Source organism: Haliotis asinina, chromosome 6, assembly GCF_037392515.1.
Source record: "Haliotis asinina isolate JCU_RB_2024 chromosome 6, JCU_Hal_asi_v2, whole genome shotgun sequence".
NCBI lineage: Eukaryota > Metazoa > Mollusca > Gastropoda > Lepetellida > Haliotidae > Haliotis > Haliotis asinina.
In genome coordinates this window covers 23,747,345-23,765,168 of record NC_090285.1, presented here as the reverse complement: position 1 = coordinate 23,765,168, position 17,824 = coordinate 23,747,345, and positions in this window count along the sequence as shown.

The window sequence follows — 17,824 nt, the reverse complement described above, 5'->3', positions numbered from 1 at the left end:
TGCAATAACTGATGTTAATTGATGCCTTCTTGCCTTTATGGTCCTCTGTCAGCTTCGTGGCAGTGCTCCTTCGTCCCTCCCTCCTGGATCCACCTCACGGTCCATTTTTGCCCCCAGGATGATGATGTCTATACTCCTTATTCTAGATATAAAGAATACATTCATATTTGAAATCATTGATGCTCAATACATAGGTCCATTTTTGCCCCCAGGATGATGATGTCCATGGTCCTAATTGTAGATATAAAGAATAAATTCATATTTGAAATCATTGATATTCATTACATAGGTAATGAATGCCAAAAGTATGTGCATACATGTATACAGAATTATTTGAAAATGTGTATCCTGAAATGCATGTTGTAACGGGCACATGACGTCATGGTGAACATGAAAAGATTCAAACACTTGCCTCCCTGGTGCTCTGTCGCCTTCGTGGCACTCGTCCTCCCTCCCGCCCTCCTCCTGGGTCCACTTCTGTCCATGGAGTTCTTCTCGGCAGTCGTCACTGCCTCTGGGGCACTTCATGGTCCATTTCTGCCCCCAGGATGATGATGTCCATGGTGCTGTGAGCAAAGATAATGAGAAGTTTAATGTTTGCAATAACTGATGTTAATTGATGTCTACTTGCCTTTGTGGTCCTGTGTCAGCTTCGTCCACTTCTGTCCATGGAGTTCTTCTCGTCAGTCGTCACTGCCTCTGGGGGACTTCATGGTCCACTTCTGCCCCCAGGATGATGATGTCCATGGTGCTGAGAGCAATGATAATGAGAACTTTAATGCTTGCAATAACTGATGTTAATTGATGCCTACTTGCCTTTATGGTCCTCTGTCAGCTTCGTGGCAGTGCTCCTTCGTCCCTCCCTCCTGGATCCACCTCACGGTCCATTTTTGCCCCCAGGATGATGATGTCTATACTCCTTATTCTAGATATAAAGAATACATTCATATTTGAAATCATTGATGCTCAATACATAGGTCCATTTTTGCCCCCAGGATGATGATGTCCATGGTCCTAATTGTAGATATAAAGAATAAATTCATATTTGAAATCATTGATATTCATTACATAGGTAATGAATGCCAAAAGTATGTGCATACATGTATACAGAATTATTTGAAAATGTGTATCCTGAAATGCATGTTGTAACGGGCACATGACGTCATGGTGAACATGAAAAGATTGAAACACTTGCCTCCCTGGTGCTCTGTCGCCTTCGTGGCACTCGTCCTCCCTCCCGCCCTCCTCCTGGGTCCACTTCTGTCTTCTCGGCAGTCGTCACTGCCTCTGGGGGACTTCATGGTCCATTTCTGCCCCCAGGATGATGATGTCCATGGTGCTGTGAGCAAAGATAATGAGAAGTTTAATGTTTGAAATAACTGATGTTAATTGATCTCTACTTGCCTTTATGGTCCTCTGTCAGCTTTGTCCACTGCCGTCCCTGGAGTTTTTCTCGGCCGTCGTAACTACCTCTGGGGGACTTCATGGTCCATTTCTGCCCCCAGGATGATGATGTCCATGGTGCTGAGAGCAAAGATAATGAGAAGTGTAATGTTTGAAATAATTGATGTTAATTGATGTCTACTTGCCTTTATGGTCCTCTGTCAGCTTCGTGGCAGTGGTCCTTCGTCCCTCCCTCCTAGATCCACCTCACTGTCCGTTTTTGCCCCCAGGATGATGTTGTCCATGGTCCTAATTGTAGATATAAAGAATAAATTCATGTTTGAAAACATTGATATTCATTACATAGGTAATGAATGCCAAAAGTATGTATATATATGTATACAGAATTATGGGAAAATTTGTATCCTGAAATGCATGTTGTAACAGGCCCATGACGTCATGGTGAACATGAAAAGATTGAAACACTTGCCTCCCTGGTCCTCTGTCGGCTTCGTGGCACTCGTCCTCCCTCCCTCCCTCCCTGCTGGGTCCACTTCTGTCCATGGAGTTCTTCTCGGCAGTCGTCACTGCCTCTGGGGGACTTCATGATCCATTTCTGCCCCCAGGATGATGATGTCCATGGTGCTGAGAGCAAAGATAATGAGAAGTTTAATGTTTGAAATAACTGATCTTATTTGATGTCTACATGCCTTTGTGGTCCTCTGTCAGCTTCGTCCACTTCCGTCCATTCAGTTCTTCTCGGCAGTCGTCACTGCCTCTGGGGGACTTCATGGTCCATTTCTGCCCCCAGGATGATGATGTCCATGGTGCTGTGAGCAAAGATAATGAGAAGTTTAATGTTTGCAATAACTGATGTTAATTGATGTCTACTTGCCTTTGTGGTCCTGTGTCAGCTTCGTCCACTTCTGTCCATGGAGTTCTTCTCGTCAGTCGTCACTGCCTCTGGGGGACTTCATGGTCCACTTCTGCCCCCAGGATGATGATGTCCATGGTGCTGAGAGCAATGATAATGAGAACTTTAATGCTTGCAATAACTGATGTTAATTGATGCCTTCTTGCCTTTATGGTCCTCTGTCAGCTTCGTGGCAGTGCTCCTTCGTCCCTCCCTCCTGGATCCACCTCACGGTCCATTTTTGCCCCCAGGATGATGATGTCTATACTCCTTATTCTAGATATAAAGAATACATTCATATTTGAAATCATTGATGCTCAATACATAGGTCCATTTTTGCCCCCAGGATGATGATGTCCATGGTCCTAATTGTAGATATAAAGAATAAATTCATATTTGAAATCATTGATATTCATTACATAGGTAATGAATGCCAAAAGTATGTGCATACATGTATACAGAATTATTTGAAAATGTGTATCCTGAAATGCATGTTGTAACGGGCACATGACGTCATGGTGAACATGAAAAGATTCAAACACTTGCCTCCCTGGTGCTCTGTCGCCTTCGTGGCACTCGTCCTCCCTCCCGCCCTCCTCCTGGGTCCACTTCTGTCCATGGAGTTCTTCTCGGCAGTCGTCACTGCCTCTGGGGCACTTCATGGTCCATTTCTGCCCCCAGGATGATGATGTCCATGGTGCTGTGAGCAAAGATAATGAGAAGTTTAATGTTTGCAATAACTGATGTTAATTGATGTCTACTTGCCTTTGTGGTCCTGTGTCAGCTTCGTCCACTTCTGTCCATGGAGTTCTTCTCGTCAGTCGTCACTGCCTCTGGGGGACTTCATGGTCCACTTCTGCCCCCAGGATGATGATGTCCATGGTGCTGAGAGCAATGATAATGAGAACTTTAATGCTTGCAATAACTGATGTTAATTGATGCCTACTTGCCTTTATGGTCCTCTGTCAGCTTCGTGGCAGTGCTCCTTCGTCCCTCCCTCCTGGATCCACCTCACGGTCCATTTTTGCCCCCAGGATGATGATGTCTATACTCCTTATTCTAGATATAAAGAATACATTCATATTTGAAATCATTGATGCTCAATACATAGGTCCATTTTTGCCCCCAGGATGATGATGTCCATGGTCCTAATTGTAGATATAAAGAATAAATTCATATTTGAAATCATTGATATTCATTACATAGGTAATGAATGCCAAAAGTATGTGCATACATGTATACAGAATTATTTGAAAATGTGTATCCTGAAATGCATGTTGTAACGGGCACATGACGTCATGGTGAACATGAAAAGATTGAAACACTTGCCTCCCTGGTGCTCTGTCGCCTTCGTGGCACTCGTCCTCCCTCCCGCCCTCCTCCTGGGTCCACTTCTGTCCATGGAGTTCTTCTCGGCAGTCGTCACTGCCTCTGGGGCACTTCATGGTCCATTTCTGCCCCCAGGATGATGATGTCCATGGTGCTGTGAGCAAAGATAATGAGAAGTTTAATGTTTGAAATAACTGATGTTAATTGATGTCTACTTGCCTTTAAGGTCCTCTGTCAGCTTCGTCCACTGCCGTCCCTGGAGTTTTTCTCGGCCGTCGTAACTACCTCTGGGGGACTTCATGGTCCATTTCTGCCCCTAGGATGATGATGTCCATGGTGCTGAGAGCAAAGATAATGAGAAGTGTAATGTTTGAAATAATTGATGTTAATTGATGTCTACTTGCCTTTATGGTCCTCTGTCAGCTTCGTGGCAGTGGTCGTTCGCCCCTCCCTCCTGGATCCACCTCACGGTCCATTTTTGCCCCCAGGATGATGTTGTCCATGGTCCTAATTGTACATAGAAAGAATAAGTTCATGTTTGAAAACATTGATATTCATTACATAGGTAATGAATGCCAAAAGTATGTATATACATGTATACAGAATTATGGGAAAATTTGTATCCTGAAATGCATGTTGTAACAGGCCCATGACGTCATGGTGAACATGAAAAGATTGAAACACTTGCCTCCCTGGTCCTCTGTCGGCTTCGTGGCACTCGTCCTCCCTCCCTCCCTCCCTCCTGGGTCCACTTCTGTCCATGGAGTTCTTCTCGGCAGTCGTCACTGCCTCTGGGGGACTTCATGATCCATTTCTGCCCCCAGGATGATGATGTCAATGGTGCTGAGAGCAAAGATACTGAGAAGTTTAATGTTTGAAATAACTGATCTTATTTGATGTCTACATGCCTTTATGGTCCTCTGTCAGCTTCGTCCACTTCCGTCCATTCAGTTCTTCTCGGCAGTCGTCACTGCCTCTGGCGGACTTCATGGTCCATTTCTGCACCCAGGATGATGATGTCCATGGTGCTGTGAGCAAAGATAATGAGAAGTTTAATGTTTGCAATAACTGATGTTAATTGATGTCTACTTGCCTTTGTGCTCCTCCGTCAGCTTCGTGGCAGTGGTCGTTCGCCCCTCCCTCCTGGATCCACCTCACGGTCCATTTTTGCCCCCAGGATGATGATGTCCATGGTCCTAATTGTAGATATAAAGAATAAATTCATGTTTGAAATCATTGATATTCATTACATAGGCAATGAATGCCAAAAGTATGTATATACATGTATACAGAATTATGGGAAAATTTGTATCCTGAAATGCATGTTGTAACGGGCACATGACGTCATGGTGAACATGAAAAGATTCAAACACTTGCCTCCCTGGTACTCTGTCGGCTTCGTGGCACTCGTCCTCCCTCTCCCCCTCCCTCCTGGGTCCACTTCTGTCCATGGAGTTCTTCTCGGCAGTCGTCACTGCCTCTGGGGGACTTCATGTTCCATTTCTGCCCCCAGGATGATGATGTCCATGGTGCTGTGAGCAAAGATAATGAGAAGTTTAATGTTTGCAGTAACTGATGTTAATTGATGTCTACTTGCCTTTGTGGTCCTGTGTCAGCTTCGTCCACTTCTGTCCATGGAGTTCTTCTCGTCAGTCGTCACTGCCTCTGGGGGACTTCATGTAGATTTCTGCCCCCAGGATGATGATGTCCATGGTGCTGAGAGCAATGATAATGAGAACTTTAATGTTTGCAATAACTGATGTTAATTGATGTCTACTTGCCTTTGTGGTCCTCTGTCAGCTTCGTCCACTTCTCTCCATAGAGTTTTCTCGGCAGTCGTCACTGCCTCTGGGGGACTTCATGTTCCATTTCTGCCCCCAGGATGATGATGTCCATGGTGCTGTGAGCAAAGATAATGAGAAGTTTAATGTTTGAAATAACTGATGTTAATTGATGTCTACTTGCCTTTGTGGTCCTGTGTCAGCTTCGTCCACTTCTGTCCATGGAGTTCTTCTCGTCAGTCGTCACTGCCTCTGGGGGACTTCATGGTCCATTTCTGCCCCCAGGATGATGATGTCCATGGTGCTGAGAGCAATGATAATGAGAAGTTTAATGTTTGCAATAACTGATGTTAATTGATGCCTACTTGCCTTTATGGTCCTCTGTCAGCTTCGTGGCAGTGGTCCTTCGTCCCTCCCTCCTGGATCCACCTCACGGTCCATTTTTGCCCCCAGGATGATGATGTCTATACTCCTTATTCTAGATATAAAGAATACATTCATATTTAAAATCATTGATGCTCAATACATAGGTCCATTTTTGCCCCCAGGATGATGATGTCCATGGTCCTAGTTGTAGATATAAAGAATAAATTCATATTTGAAATCATTGATATTCATTACATAGGTAGTGAATGCCAAAAGTATGTGCATACATGTATACAGAATTATTTGAAAATTTGTATCCTGAAATGCATGTTGTAACGGGCACATGACGTCATGGTGAACATGAAAAGATTCAAACACTTGCCTCACTGGTGCTCTGTCGCCTTCGTGGCACTCGTCCTCCCTCCCGCCCTCCTCCTGGGTCCACTTCTGTCTTCTCGGCAGTCGTCACTGCCTCTGGGGCACTTCATGGTCCATTTCTGCCCCCAGGATGATGATGTCCATGGTGCTGTGAGCAAAGATAATGAGAAGTTTAATGTTTGAAATAACTGATGTTAATTGATGTCTACTTGCCTTTATGGTCCTCTGTCAGCTTTGTCCACTGCCGTCCCTGGAGTTTTTCTCGGCCGTCGTAACTACCTCTGGGGGACTTCATGTTCCATTTCTGCCCCCAGGATGATGATGTCCATGGTGCTGAGAGCAAAGATAATGAGAAGTGTAATGTTTGAAATAATTGATGTTAATTGATGTCTACTTGCCTTTATGGTCCTCTGTCAGCTTCGTGGCAGTGGTCCTTCGTCCCTCCCTCCTGGATCCACCTCACTGTCCGTTTTTGCCCCCAGGATGATGTTGTCCATGGTCCTAATTGTAGATATAAAGAATAAATTCATGTTTGAAAACATTGATATTCATTACATAGGTAATGAATGCCAAAAGTATGTATATATATGTATACAGAATTATGGGAAAATTTGTATCCTGAAATGCATGTTGTAACAGGCCCATGACGTCATGGTGAACATGAAAAGATTGAAACACTTGCCTCCCTGGTCCTCTGTCGGCTTCGTGGCACTCGTCCTCCCTCCCTCCCTCCCTGCTGGGTCCACTTCTGTCCATGGAGTTCTTCTCGGCAGTCGTCACTGCCTCTGGGGGACTTCATGATCCATTTCTGCCCCCAGGATGATGATGTCCATGGTGCTGAGAGCAAAGATACTGAGAAGTTTAATGTTTGAAATAACTGATCTTATTTGATGTCTACATGCCTTTGTGGTCCTCTGTCAGCTTCGTCCACTTCCGTCCATTCAGTTCTTCTCGGCAGTCGTCACTGCCTCTGGGGGACTTCATGGTCCATTTCTGCCCCCAGGATGATGATGTCCATGGTGCTGTGAGCAAAGATAATGAGAAGTTTAATGTTTGCAATAACTGATGTTAATTGATGTCTACTTGCCTTTGTGCTCCTCCGTCAGCTTCGTGGCAGTGGTCGTTCGTCCCTCCCTCCTGGATCCACCTCACGGTCCATTTTTGCCCCCAGGAAAATGATGTCCATGGTCCTAATTGTAGATATAAAGAATAAATTCATGTTTGAAATCATTGATATTCATTACATAGGCAATGAATGCCAAAAGTATGTATATACATGTATACAGAATTATTGGAAAATTTGTATCCTGAAATGCATGTTGTAACGGGCACATGACGTCATGGTGAACATGAAAAGATTCAAACACTTGCCTCCCTGGTACTCTGTCGGCTTCGTGGCACTCGTCCTCCCTCTAACCCTCCCTCCTGGGTCCACTTCTGTCCATGGAGTTCTTCTCGGCAGTCGTCACTGCCTCTGGGGAACTTCATGGTCCATTTCTGCCCCCAGGATGATGATGTCCATGGTGCTGAGAGCAAAGAAAATGAGAAGTTTAATGTTTGAAATAACTGATGTTAATTGATGTCTACTTGCCTTTGTGGTCCTCTGTCAGCTTCGTCCACTTCTCTCCATAGAGTTTTCTCGGCAGTCGTCACTGCCTCTGGGGGACTTCATGTTCCATTTCTGCCCCCAGGATGATGATGTCCATGGTGCTGCGAGCAAAGATAATGAGAAGTTTAATGTTTGCAGTAACTGATGTTAATTGATGTCTACTTGCCTTTGTGGTCCTGTGTCAGCTTCGTCCACTTCTGTCCATGGAGTTGTTCTCGTCAGTCGTCACTGCCTCTGGGGGACTTCATGTCCATTTCTGCCCCCAGGATGATGATGTCCATGGTGCTGTGAGCAAAGATAATGAGAAGTTTAATGTTTGAAATAACTGATGTTAATTGATGTCTACTTTCCTTTGTGGTCCTCTGTCAGCTTCGTGGCAGTGGTCGTTCGTCCCTAACTCCTGGGTCCACCTCACGGTCCATTTCTGCCCCCAGGATGATGATGTCCATGGTGCTGTGAGCAAAGATAATGAGAAGTTTACTGTTTCCAAAAACTGATGTTAATTGATGTCTACTTGCCTTTGTGGTCCTCTGTCAGCTTCGTCCACTTCTGTCCATGGAGTTCTTCTCGCCAGTCGTCACTGTCTCGGGGACTTCATGGTCCATTTCTGCCCCCAGGATGATGATGTCCATGGTGCTGTGAGCAAAGATAATGAGAAGTTTAATGTTTGCAATAACTGATGTTAATTGATGTCTACTTGCCTTTGTGGTCCTGTGTCAGCTTCGTCCACTTCTGTCCATGGAGTTCTTCTCGTCAGTCGTCACTGCCTCTGGGGGACTTCATGGTCCACTTCTGCCCCAGGATGATGATGTCCATGGTGCTGAGAGCAATGATAATGAGAACTTTAATGCTTGCAATAACTGATGTTAATTGATGCCTTCTTGCCTTTATGGTCCTCTGTCAGCTTCGTGGCAGTGCTCCTTCGTCCCTCCCTCCTGGATCCACCTCACGGTCCATTTTTGCCCCCAGGATGATGATGTCTATACTCCTTATTCTAGATATAAAGAATACATTCATATTTGAAATCATTGATGCTCAATACATAGGTCCATTTTTGCCCCCAGGATGATGATGTCCATGGTCCTAATTGTAGATATAAAGAATAAATTCATATTTGAAATCATTGATATTCATTACATAGGTAATGAATGCCAAAAGTATGTGCATACATGTATACAGAATTATTTGAAAATTTGTATCCTGAAATGCATGTTGTAACGGGCACATGACGTCATGGTGAACATGAAAAGATTGAAACACTTGCCTCCCTGGTGCTCTGTCGCCTTCGTGGCACTCGTCCTCCCTCCCGCCCTCCTCCTGGGTCCACTTCTGTCCATGGAGTTCTTCTCGGCAGTCGTCACTGCCTCTGGGGCACTTCATGGTCCATTTCTGCCCCCAGGATGATGATGTCCATGGTGCTGTGAGCAAAGATAATGAGAAGTTTAATGTTTGCAATAACTGATGTTAATTGATGTCTACTTGCCTTTGTGGTCCTGTGTCAGCTTCGTCCACTTCTGTCCATGGAGTTCTTCTCGTCAGTCGTCACTGCCTCTGGGGGACTTCATGGTCCACTTCTGCCCCCAGGATGATGATGTCCATGGTGCTGAGAGCAATGATAATGAGAACTTTAATGCTTGCAATAACTGATGTTAATTGATGCCTACTTGCCTTTATGGTCCTCTGTCAGCTTCGTGGCAGTGCTCCTTCGTCCCTCCCTCCTGGATCCACCTCACGGTCCATTTCTGCCCCCAGGATGATGATGTCTATACTCCTTATTCTAGATATAAAGAATACATTCATATTTGAAATCACTGATGCTCAATACATAGGTCCATTTTTGCCCCCAGGATGATGATGTCCATGGTCCTAATTGTAGATATAAAGAATAAATTCATATTTGAAATCATTGATATTCATTACATAGGTAATGAATGCCAAAAGTATGTGCATACATGTATACAGAATTATTTGAAAATTTGTATCCTGAAATGCATGTTGTAACGGGCACATGACGTCATGGTGAACATGAAAAGATTGAAACACTTGCCTCCCTGGTGCTCTGTCGCCTTCGTGGCACTCGTCCTCCCTCCCGCCCTCCTCCTGGGTCCACTTCTGTCCATGGAGTTCTTCTCGGCAGTCGTCACTGCCTCTGGGGCACTTCATGGTCCATTTCTGCCCCCAGGATGATGATGTCCATGGTGCTGTGAGCAAAGATAATGAGAAGTTTAATGTTTGCAATAACTGATGTTAATTGATGTCTACTTGCCTTTGTGGTCCTGTGTCAGCTTCGTCCACTTCTGTCCATGGAGTTCTTCTCGTCAGTCGTCACTGCCTCTGGGGGACTTCATGGTCCACTTCTGCCCCCAGGATGATGATGTCCATGGTGCTGAGAGCAATGATAATGAGAACTTTAATGCTTGCAATAACTGATGTTAATTGATGCCTACTTGCCTTTATGGTCCTCTGTCAGCTTCGTGGCAGTGCTCCTTCGTCCCTCCCTCCTGGATCCACCTCACGGTCCATTTCTGCCCCCAGGATGATGATGTCTATACTCCTTATTCTAGATATAAAGAATACATTCATATTTGAAATCACTGATGCTCAATACATAGGTCCATTTTTGCCCCCAGGATGATGATGTCCATGGTCCTAATTGTAGATATAAAGAATAAATTCATATTTGAAATCATTGATATTCATTACATAGGTAATGAATGCCAAAAGTATGTGCATACATGTATACAGAATTATTTGAAAATTTGTATCCTGAAATGCATGTTGTAACGGGCACATGACGTCATGGTGAACATGAAAAGATTGAAACACTTGCCTCCCTGGTGCTCTGTCGCCTTCGTGGCACTCGTCCTCCCTCCCGCCCTCCTCCTGGGTCCACTTCTGTCCATGGAGTTCTTCTCGGCAGTCGTCACTGCCTCTGGGGCACTTCATGGTCCATTTCTGCCCCCAGGATGATGATGTCCATGGTGCTGTGAGCAAAGATAATGAGAAGTTTAATGTTTGAAATAACTGATGTTAATTGATGTCTACTTGCCTTTAAGGTCCTCTGTCAGCTTCGTCCACTGCCGTCCCTGGAGTTTTTCTCGGCCGTCGTAACTACCTCTGGGGGACTTCATGGTCCATTTCTGCCCCTAGGATGATGATGTCCATGGTGCTGAGAGCAAAGATAATGAGAAGTGTAATGTTTGAAATAATTGATGTTAATTGATGTCTACTTGCCTTTATGGTCCTCTGTCAGCTTCGTGGCAGTGGTCGTTCGCCCCTCCCTCCTGGATCCACCTCACGGTCCATTTTTGCCCCCAGGATGATGTTGTCCATGGTCCTAATTGTACATAGAAAGAATAAGTTCATGTTTGAAAACATTGATATTCATTACATAGGTAATGAATGCCAAAAGTATGTATATACATGTATACAGAATTATGGGAAAATTTGTATCCTGAAATGCATGTTGGAACAGGCCCATGACGTCATGGTGAACATGAAAAGATTGAAACACTTGCCTCCCTGGTCCTCTGTCGGCTTCGTGGCACTCGTCCTCCCTCCCTCCCTCCCTCCTGGGTCCACTTCTGTCCATGGAGTTCTTCTCGGCAGTCGTCACTGCCTCTGGGGGACTTCATGATCCATTTCTGCCCCCAGGATGATGATGTCCATGGTGCTGAGAGCAAAGATACTGAGAAGTTTAATGTTTGAAATAACTGATCTTATTTGATGTCTACATGCCTTTATGGTCCTCTGTCAGCTTCGTCCACTTCCGTCCATTCAGTTCTTCTCGGCAGTCGTCACTGCCTCTGGGGGACTTCATGGTCCATTTCTGCCCCCAGGATGATGATGTCCATGGTGCTGTGAGCAAAGATAATGAGAAGTTTAATGTTTGCAATAACTGATGTTAATTGATGTCTACTTGCCTTTGTGCTCCTCCGTCAGCTTCGTGGCAGTGGTCGTTCGCCCCTCCCTCCTGGATCCACCTCACGGTCCATTTTTGCCCCCAGGATGATGATGTCCATGGTCCTAATTGTAGATATAAAGAATAAATTCATGTTTGAAATCATTGATATTCATTACATAGGCAATGAATGCCAAAAGTATGTATATACATGTATACAGAATTATGGGAAAATTTGTATCCTGAAATGCATGTTGTAACGGGCACATGACGTCATGGTGAACATGAAAAGATTCAAACACTTGCCTCCCTGGTACTCTGTCGGCTTCGTGGCACTCGTCCTCCCTCTCCCCCTCCCTCCTGGGTCCACTTCTGTCCATGGAGTTCTTCTCGGCAGTCGTCACTGCCTCTGGGGAACTTCATGGTCCAATTCTGCCCCCAGGATGATGATGTCCATGGTGCTGAGAGCAAAGAAAATGAGAAGTTTAATGTTTGAAATAACTGATGTTAATTGATGTCTACTTGCCTTTGTGGTCCTCTGTCAGCTTCGTCCACTTCTCTCCATAGAGTTTTCTCGGCAGTCGTCACTGCCTCTGGGGGACTTCATGTTCCATTTCTGCCCCCAGGATGATGATGTCCATGGTGCTGTGAGCAAAGATAATGAGAAGTTTAATGTTTGCAGTAACTGATGTTAATTGATGTCTACTTGCCTTTGTGGTCCTGTGTCAGCTTCGTCCACTTCTGTCCATGGAGTTCTTCTCGTCAGTCGTCACTGCCTCTGGGGGACTTCATGTAGATTTCTGCCCCCAGGATGATGATGTCCATGGTGCTGAGAGCAATGATAATGAGAACTTTAATGTTTGCAATAACTGATGTTAATTGATGTCTACTTGCCTTTGTGGTCCTCTGTCAGCTTCGTCCACTTCTCTCCATAGAGTTTTCTCGGCAGTCGTCACTGCCTCTGGGGGACTTCATGTTCCATTTCTGCCCCCAGGATGATGATGTCCATGGTGCTGTGAGCAAAGATAATGAGAAGTTTAATGTTTGAAATAACTGATGTTAATTGATGTCTACTTGCCTTTGTGGTCCTGTGTCAGCTTCGTCCACTTCTGTCCATGGAGTTCTTCTCGTCAGTCGTCACTGCCTCTGGGGGACTTCATGGTCCATTTCTGCCCCCAGGATGATGATGTCCATGGTGCTGAGAGCAATGATAATGAGAACTTTAATGTTTGCAATAACTGATGTTAATTGATGCCTACTTGCCTTTATGGTCCTCTGTCAGCTTCGTGGCAGTGGTCCTTCGTCCCTCCCTCCTGGATCCACCTCACGGTCCATTTTTGCCCCCAGGATGATGATGTCTATACTCCTTATTCTAGATATAAAGAATACATTCATATTTAAAATCATTGATGCTCAATACATAGGTCCATTTTTGCCCCCAGGATGATGATGTCCATGGTCCTAGTTGTAGATATAAAGAATAAATTCATATTTGAAATCATTGATATTCATTACATAGGTAGTGAATGCCAAAAGTATGTGCATACATGTATACAGAATTATTTGAAAATTTGTATCCTGAAATGCATGTTGTAACGGGCACATGACGTCATGGTGAACATGAAAAGATTCAAACACTTGCCTCCCTGGTGCTCTGTCGCCTTCGTGGCACTCGTCCTCCCTCCCGCCCTCCTCCTGGGTCCACTTCTGTCTTCTCGGCAGTCGTCACTGCCTCTGGGGGACTTCATGGTCCATTTCTGCCCCCAGGATGATGATGTCCATGGTGCTGTGAGCAAAGATAATGAGAAGTTTAATGTTTGAAATAACTGATGTTAATTGATGTCTACTTGCCTTTGTGGTCCTCTGTCAGCTTTGTCCACTGCCGTCCCTGGAGTTTTTCTCGGCCGTCGTAACTACCTCTGGGGGACTTCATGGTCCATTTCTGCCCCCAGGATGATGATGTCCATGGTGCTGAGAGCAAAGATAATGAGAAGTGTAATGTTTGAAATAATTGATGTTAATTGATGTCTACTTGCCTTTATGGTCCTCTGTCAGCTTCGTGGCAGTGGTCCTTCGTCCCTCCCTCCTGGATCCACCTCACTGTCCGTTTTTGCCCCCAGGATGATGTTGTCCATGGTCCTAATTGTAGATATAAAGAATAAATTCATGTTTGAAAACATTGATATTCATTACATAGGTAATGAATGCCAAAAGTATGTATATATATGTATACAGAATTATTGGAAAATTTGTATCCTGAAATGCATGTTGTAACGGGCACATGACGTCATGGTGAACATGAAAAGATTCAAACACTTGCCTCCCTGGTACTCTGTCGGCTTCGTGGCACTCGTCCTCCCTCTAACCCTCCCTCCTGGGTCCACTTCTGTCCATGGAGTTCTTCTCGGCAGTCGTCACTGCCTCTGGGGAACTTCATGGTCCATTTCTGCCCCCAGGATGATGATGTCCATGGTGCTGAGAGCAAAGAAAATGAGAAGTTTAATGTTTGAAATAACTGATGTTAATTGATGTCTACTTGCCTTTGTGGTCCTCTGTCAGCTTCGTCCACTTCTCTCCATAGAGTTTTCTCGGCAGTCGTCACTGCCTCTGGGGGACTTCATGTTCCATTTCTGCCCCCAGGATGATGATGTCCATGGTGCTGTGAGCAAAGATAATGAGAAGTTTAATGTTTGCAATAACTGATGTTAATTGATGTCTACTTGCCTTTGTGGTCCTCTGTCAGCTTCGTCCACTTCAGTCCATGGAGTTCTTCTCGACAGTCGTCACTGTCTCGGGGACTTCATGGTCCATTTCTGCCCCCAGGATGATGATGTCCATGGTGCTGTGAGCAAAGATAATGAGAAGTTTAATGTTTGCAATAACTGATGTTAATTGATGTCTACTTGCCTTTGTGGTCCTGTGTCAGCTTCGTCCACTTCTGTCCATGGAGTTCTTCTCGGCAGTCATCACTGCCTCTGGGGGACTTCATGGTCCATTTCTGCCCCCAGGATGATGATGTCCATGGTGCTGTGAGCAAAGATAATGAGAAGTTTAATGTTTGAAATAACTGATGTTAATTGATGTCTACTTGCCTTTAAGGTCCTCTGTAAGCTTCGTCCACTGCCGTCCCTGGAGTTTTTCTCGGCCGTCGTAACTACCTCTGGGGGACTTCATGGTCCAATTCTGCCCCCAGGATGATGATGTCCATGGTGCTGAGAGCAAAGATAATGAGAAGTGTAATGTTTGAAATAATTGATGTTAATTGATGTCTACTTGCCTTTGTGGTCCTCTGTCAGCTTCGTGGCAGTGGTCCTTCGTCCCTCCCTCCTGGATCCACCTCACTGTCCGTTTTTGCCCCCAGGATGATGTTGTCCATGGTCCTAATTGTACATATAAAGAATAAATTCATGTTTGAAAACATTGATATTCATTACATAGGTAATGAATGCCAAAAGTATGTATATATATGTATACAGAATTATGGGAAAATTTGTATCCTGAAATGCATGTTGTAACAGGCCCATGACGTCATGGTGAACATGAAAAGATTGAAACACTTGCCTCCCTGGTCCTCTGTCGGCTTCGTGGCACTCGTCCTCCCTCCCTCCCTCCCTGCTGGGTCCACTTCTGTCCATGGTGTTCTTCTCGGCAGTCGTCACTGCCTCTGGGGGACTTCATGATCCATTTCTGCCCCCAGGATGATGATGTCCATGGTGCTGAGAGCAAAGATACTGAGAAGTTTAATGTTTGAAATAACTGATCTTATTTGATGTCTACATGCCTTTATGGTCCTCTGTCAGCTTCGTCCACTTCCGTCCATTCAGTTCTTCTCGGCAGTCGTCACTGCCTCTGGGGGACTTCATGGTCCATTTCTGCCCCCAGGATGATGATGTCCATGGTGCTGTGAGCAAAGATAATGAGAAGTTTAATATTTGCAATAACTGATGTTAATTGATGTCTACTTGCCTTTGTGCTCCTCCGTCAGCTTCGTGGCAGTGGTCGTTCGTCCCTCCCTCCTGGATCCACCTCACGGTCCATTTTTGCCCCCAGGAAAATGATGTCCATGGTCCTAATTGTAGATATAAAGAATAAATTCATGTTTGAAATCATTGATATTCATTACATAGGCAATGAATGCCAAAAGTATGTATATACATGTATACAGAATTATTGGAAAATTTGTATCCTGAAATGCATGTTGTAACGGGCACATGACGTCATGGTGAACATGAAAAGATTCAAACACTTGCCTCCCTGATACTCTGTCGGCTTTGTGGCACTCGTCCTCCCTCTAACCCTCCCTCCTGGGTCCACTTCTGTCCATGGAGTTCTTCTCGGCAGTCGTCACTGCCTCTGGGGAACTTCATGGTCCATTTCTGCCCCCAGGATGATGATGTCCATGGTGCTGAGAGCAAAGAAAATGAGAAGTTTAATGTTTGAAATAACTGATGTTAATTGATGTCTACTTGCCTTTGTGGTCCTCTGTCAGCTTCGTCCACTTCTGTCCATGGAGTTCTTCTCGACAGTCGTCACTGTCTCGGGGACTTCATGGTCCATTTCTGCCCCCAGGATGATGATGTCCATGGTGCTGTGAGCAAAGATAATGAGAAGTTTAATGTTTGCAATAACTGATGTTAATTGATGTCTACTTGCCTTTGTGGTCCTCTGTCAGCTTCGTCCACTTCTGTCCATGGAGTTCTTCTCGACAGTCGTCACTGTCTCGGGGACTTCATGGTCCATTTCTGCCCCCAGGATGATGATGTCCATGGTGCTGTGAGCAAAGATAATGAGAAGTTTAATGTTTGCAATAACTGATGTTAATTGATGTCTACTTGCCTTTGTGGTCCTGTGTCAGCTTCGTCCACTTCTGTCCATGGAGTTCTTCTCGGCAGTCATCACTGCCTCTGGGGGACTTCATGGTCCATTTCTGCCCCCAGGATGATGATGTCCATGGTGCTGTGAGCAAAGATAATGAGAAGTTTAATGTTTGAAATAACTGATGTTAATTGATGTCTACTTGCCTTTAAGGTCCTCTGTCAGCTTCGTCCACTGCCGTCCCTGGAGTTTTTCTCGGCCGTCGTAACTACCTCTGGGGGACTTCATGGTCCATTTCTGCCCCCAGGATGATGATGTCCATGGTGCTGAGAGCAAAGATAATGAGAAGTGTAATGTTTGAAATAATTGATGTTAATTGATGTCTACTTGCCTTTATGGTCCTCTGTCAGCTTCGTGGCAGTGGTCCTTCGTCCATCCCTCCTGGATCCACCTCACTGTCCGTTTTTGCCCCCAGGATGATGTTGTCCATGGTCCTAATTGTACATATAAAGAATAAATTCATGTTTGAAAACATTGATATTCATTACATAGGTAATGAATGCCAAAAGTATGTATATATATGTATACAGAATTATTGGAAAATTTGTATCCTGAAATGCATGTTGTAACGGGCACATGACGTCATGGTGAACATGAAAAGATTCAAACACTTGCCTCCCTGGTACTCTGTCGGCTTCGTGGCACTCGTCCTCCCTCTTACCCTCCCTCCTGGGTCCACTTCTGTCCATGGAGTTCTTCTCGGCAGTCGTCACTGCCTCTGGGGAACTTCATGGTCCATTTCTGCCCCCAGGATGATGATGTCCATGGTGCTGAGAGCAAAGAAAATGAGAAGTTTAATGTTTGAAATAACTGATGTTAATTGATGTCTACTTGCCTTTGTGGTCCTCTGTCAGCTTCGTCCACTTCTCTCCATAGAGTTTTCTCGGCAGTCGTCACTGCCTCTGGGGGACTTCATGTTCCATTTCTGCCCCCAGGATGATGATGTCCATGGTGCTGTGAGCAAAGATAATGAGAAGTTTAATGTTTGCAATAACTGATGTTAATTGATGTCTACTTGCCTTTGTGGTCCTCTGTCAGCTTCGTCCACTTCAGTCCATGGAGTTCTTCTCGACAGTCGTCACTGTCTCGGGGACTTCATGGTCCATTTCTGCCCCCAGGATGATGATGTCCATGGTGCTGTGAGCAAAGATAATGAGAAGTTTAATGTTTGCAATAACTGATGTTAATTGATGTCTACTTGCCTTTGTGGTCCTGTGTCAGCTTCGTCCACTTCTGTCCATGGAGTTCTTCTCGGCAGTCATCACTGCCTCTGGGGGACTTCATGGTCC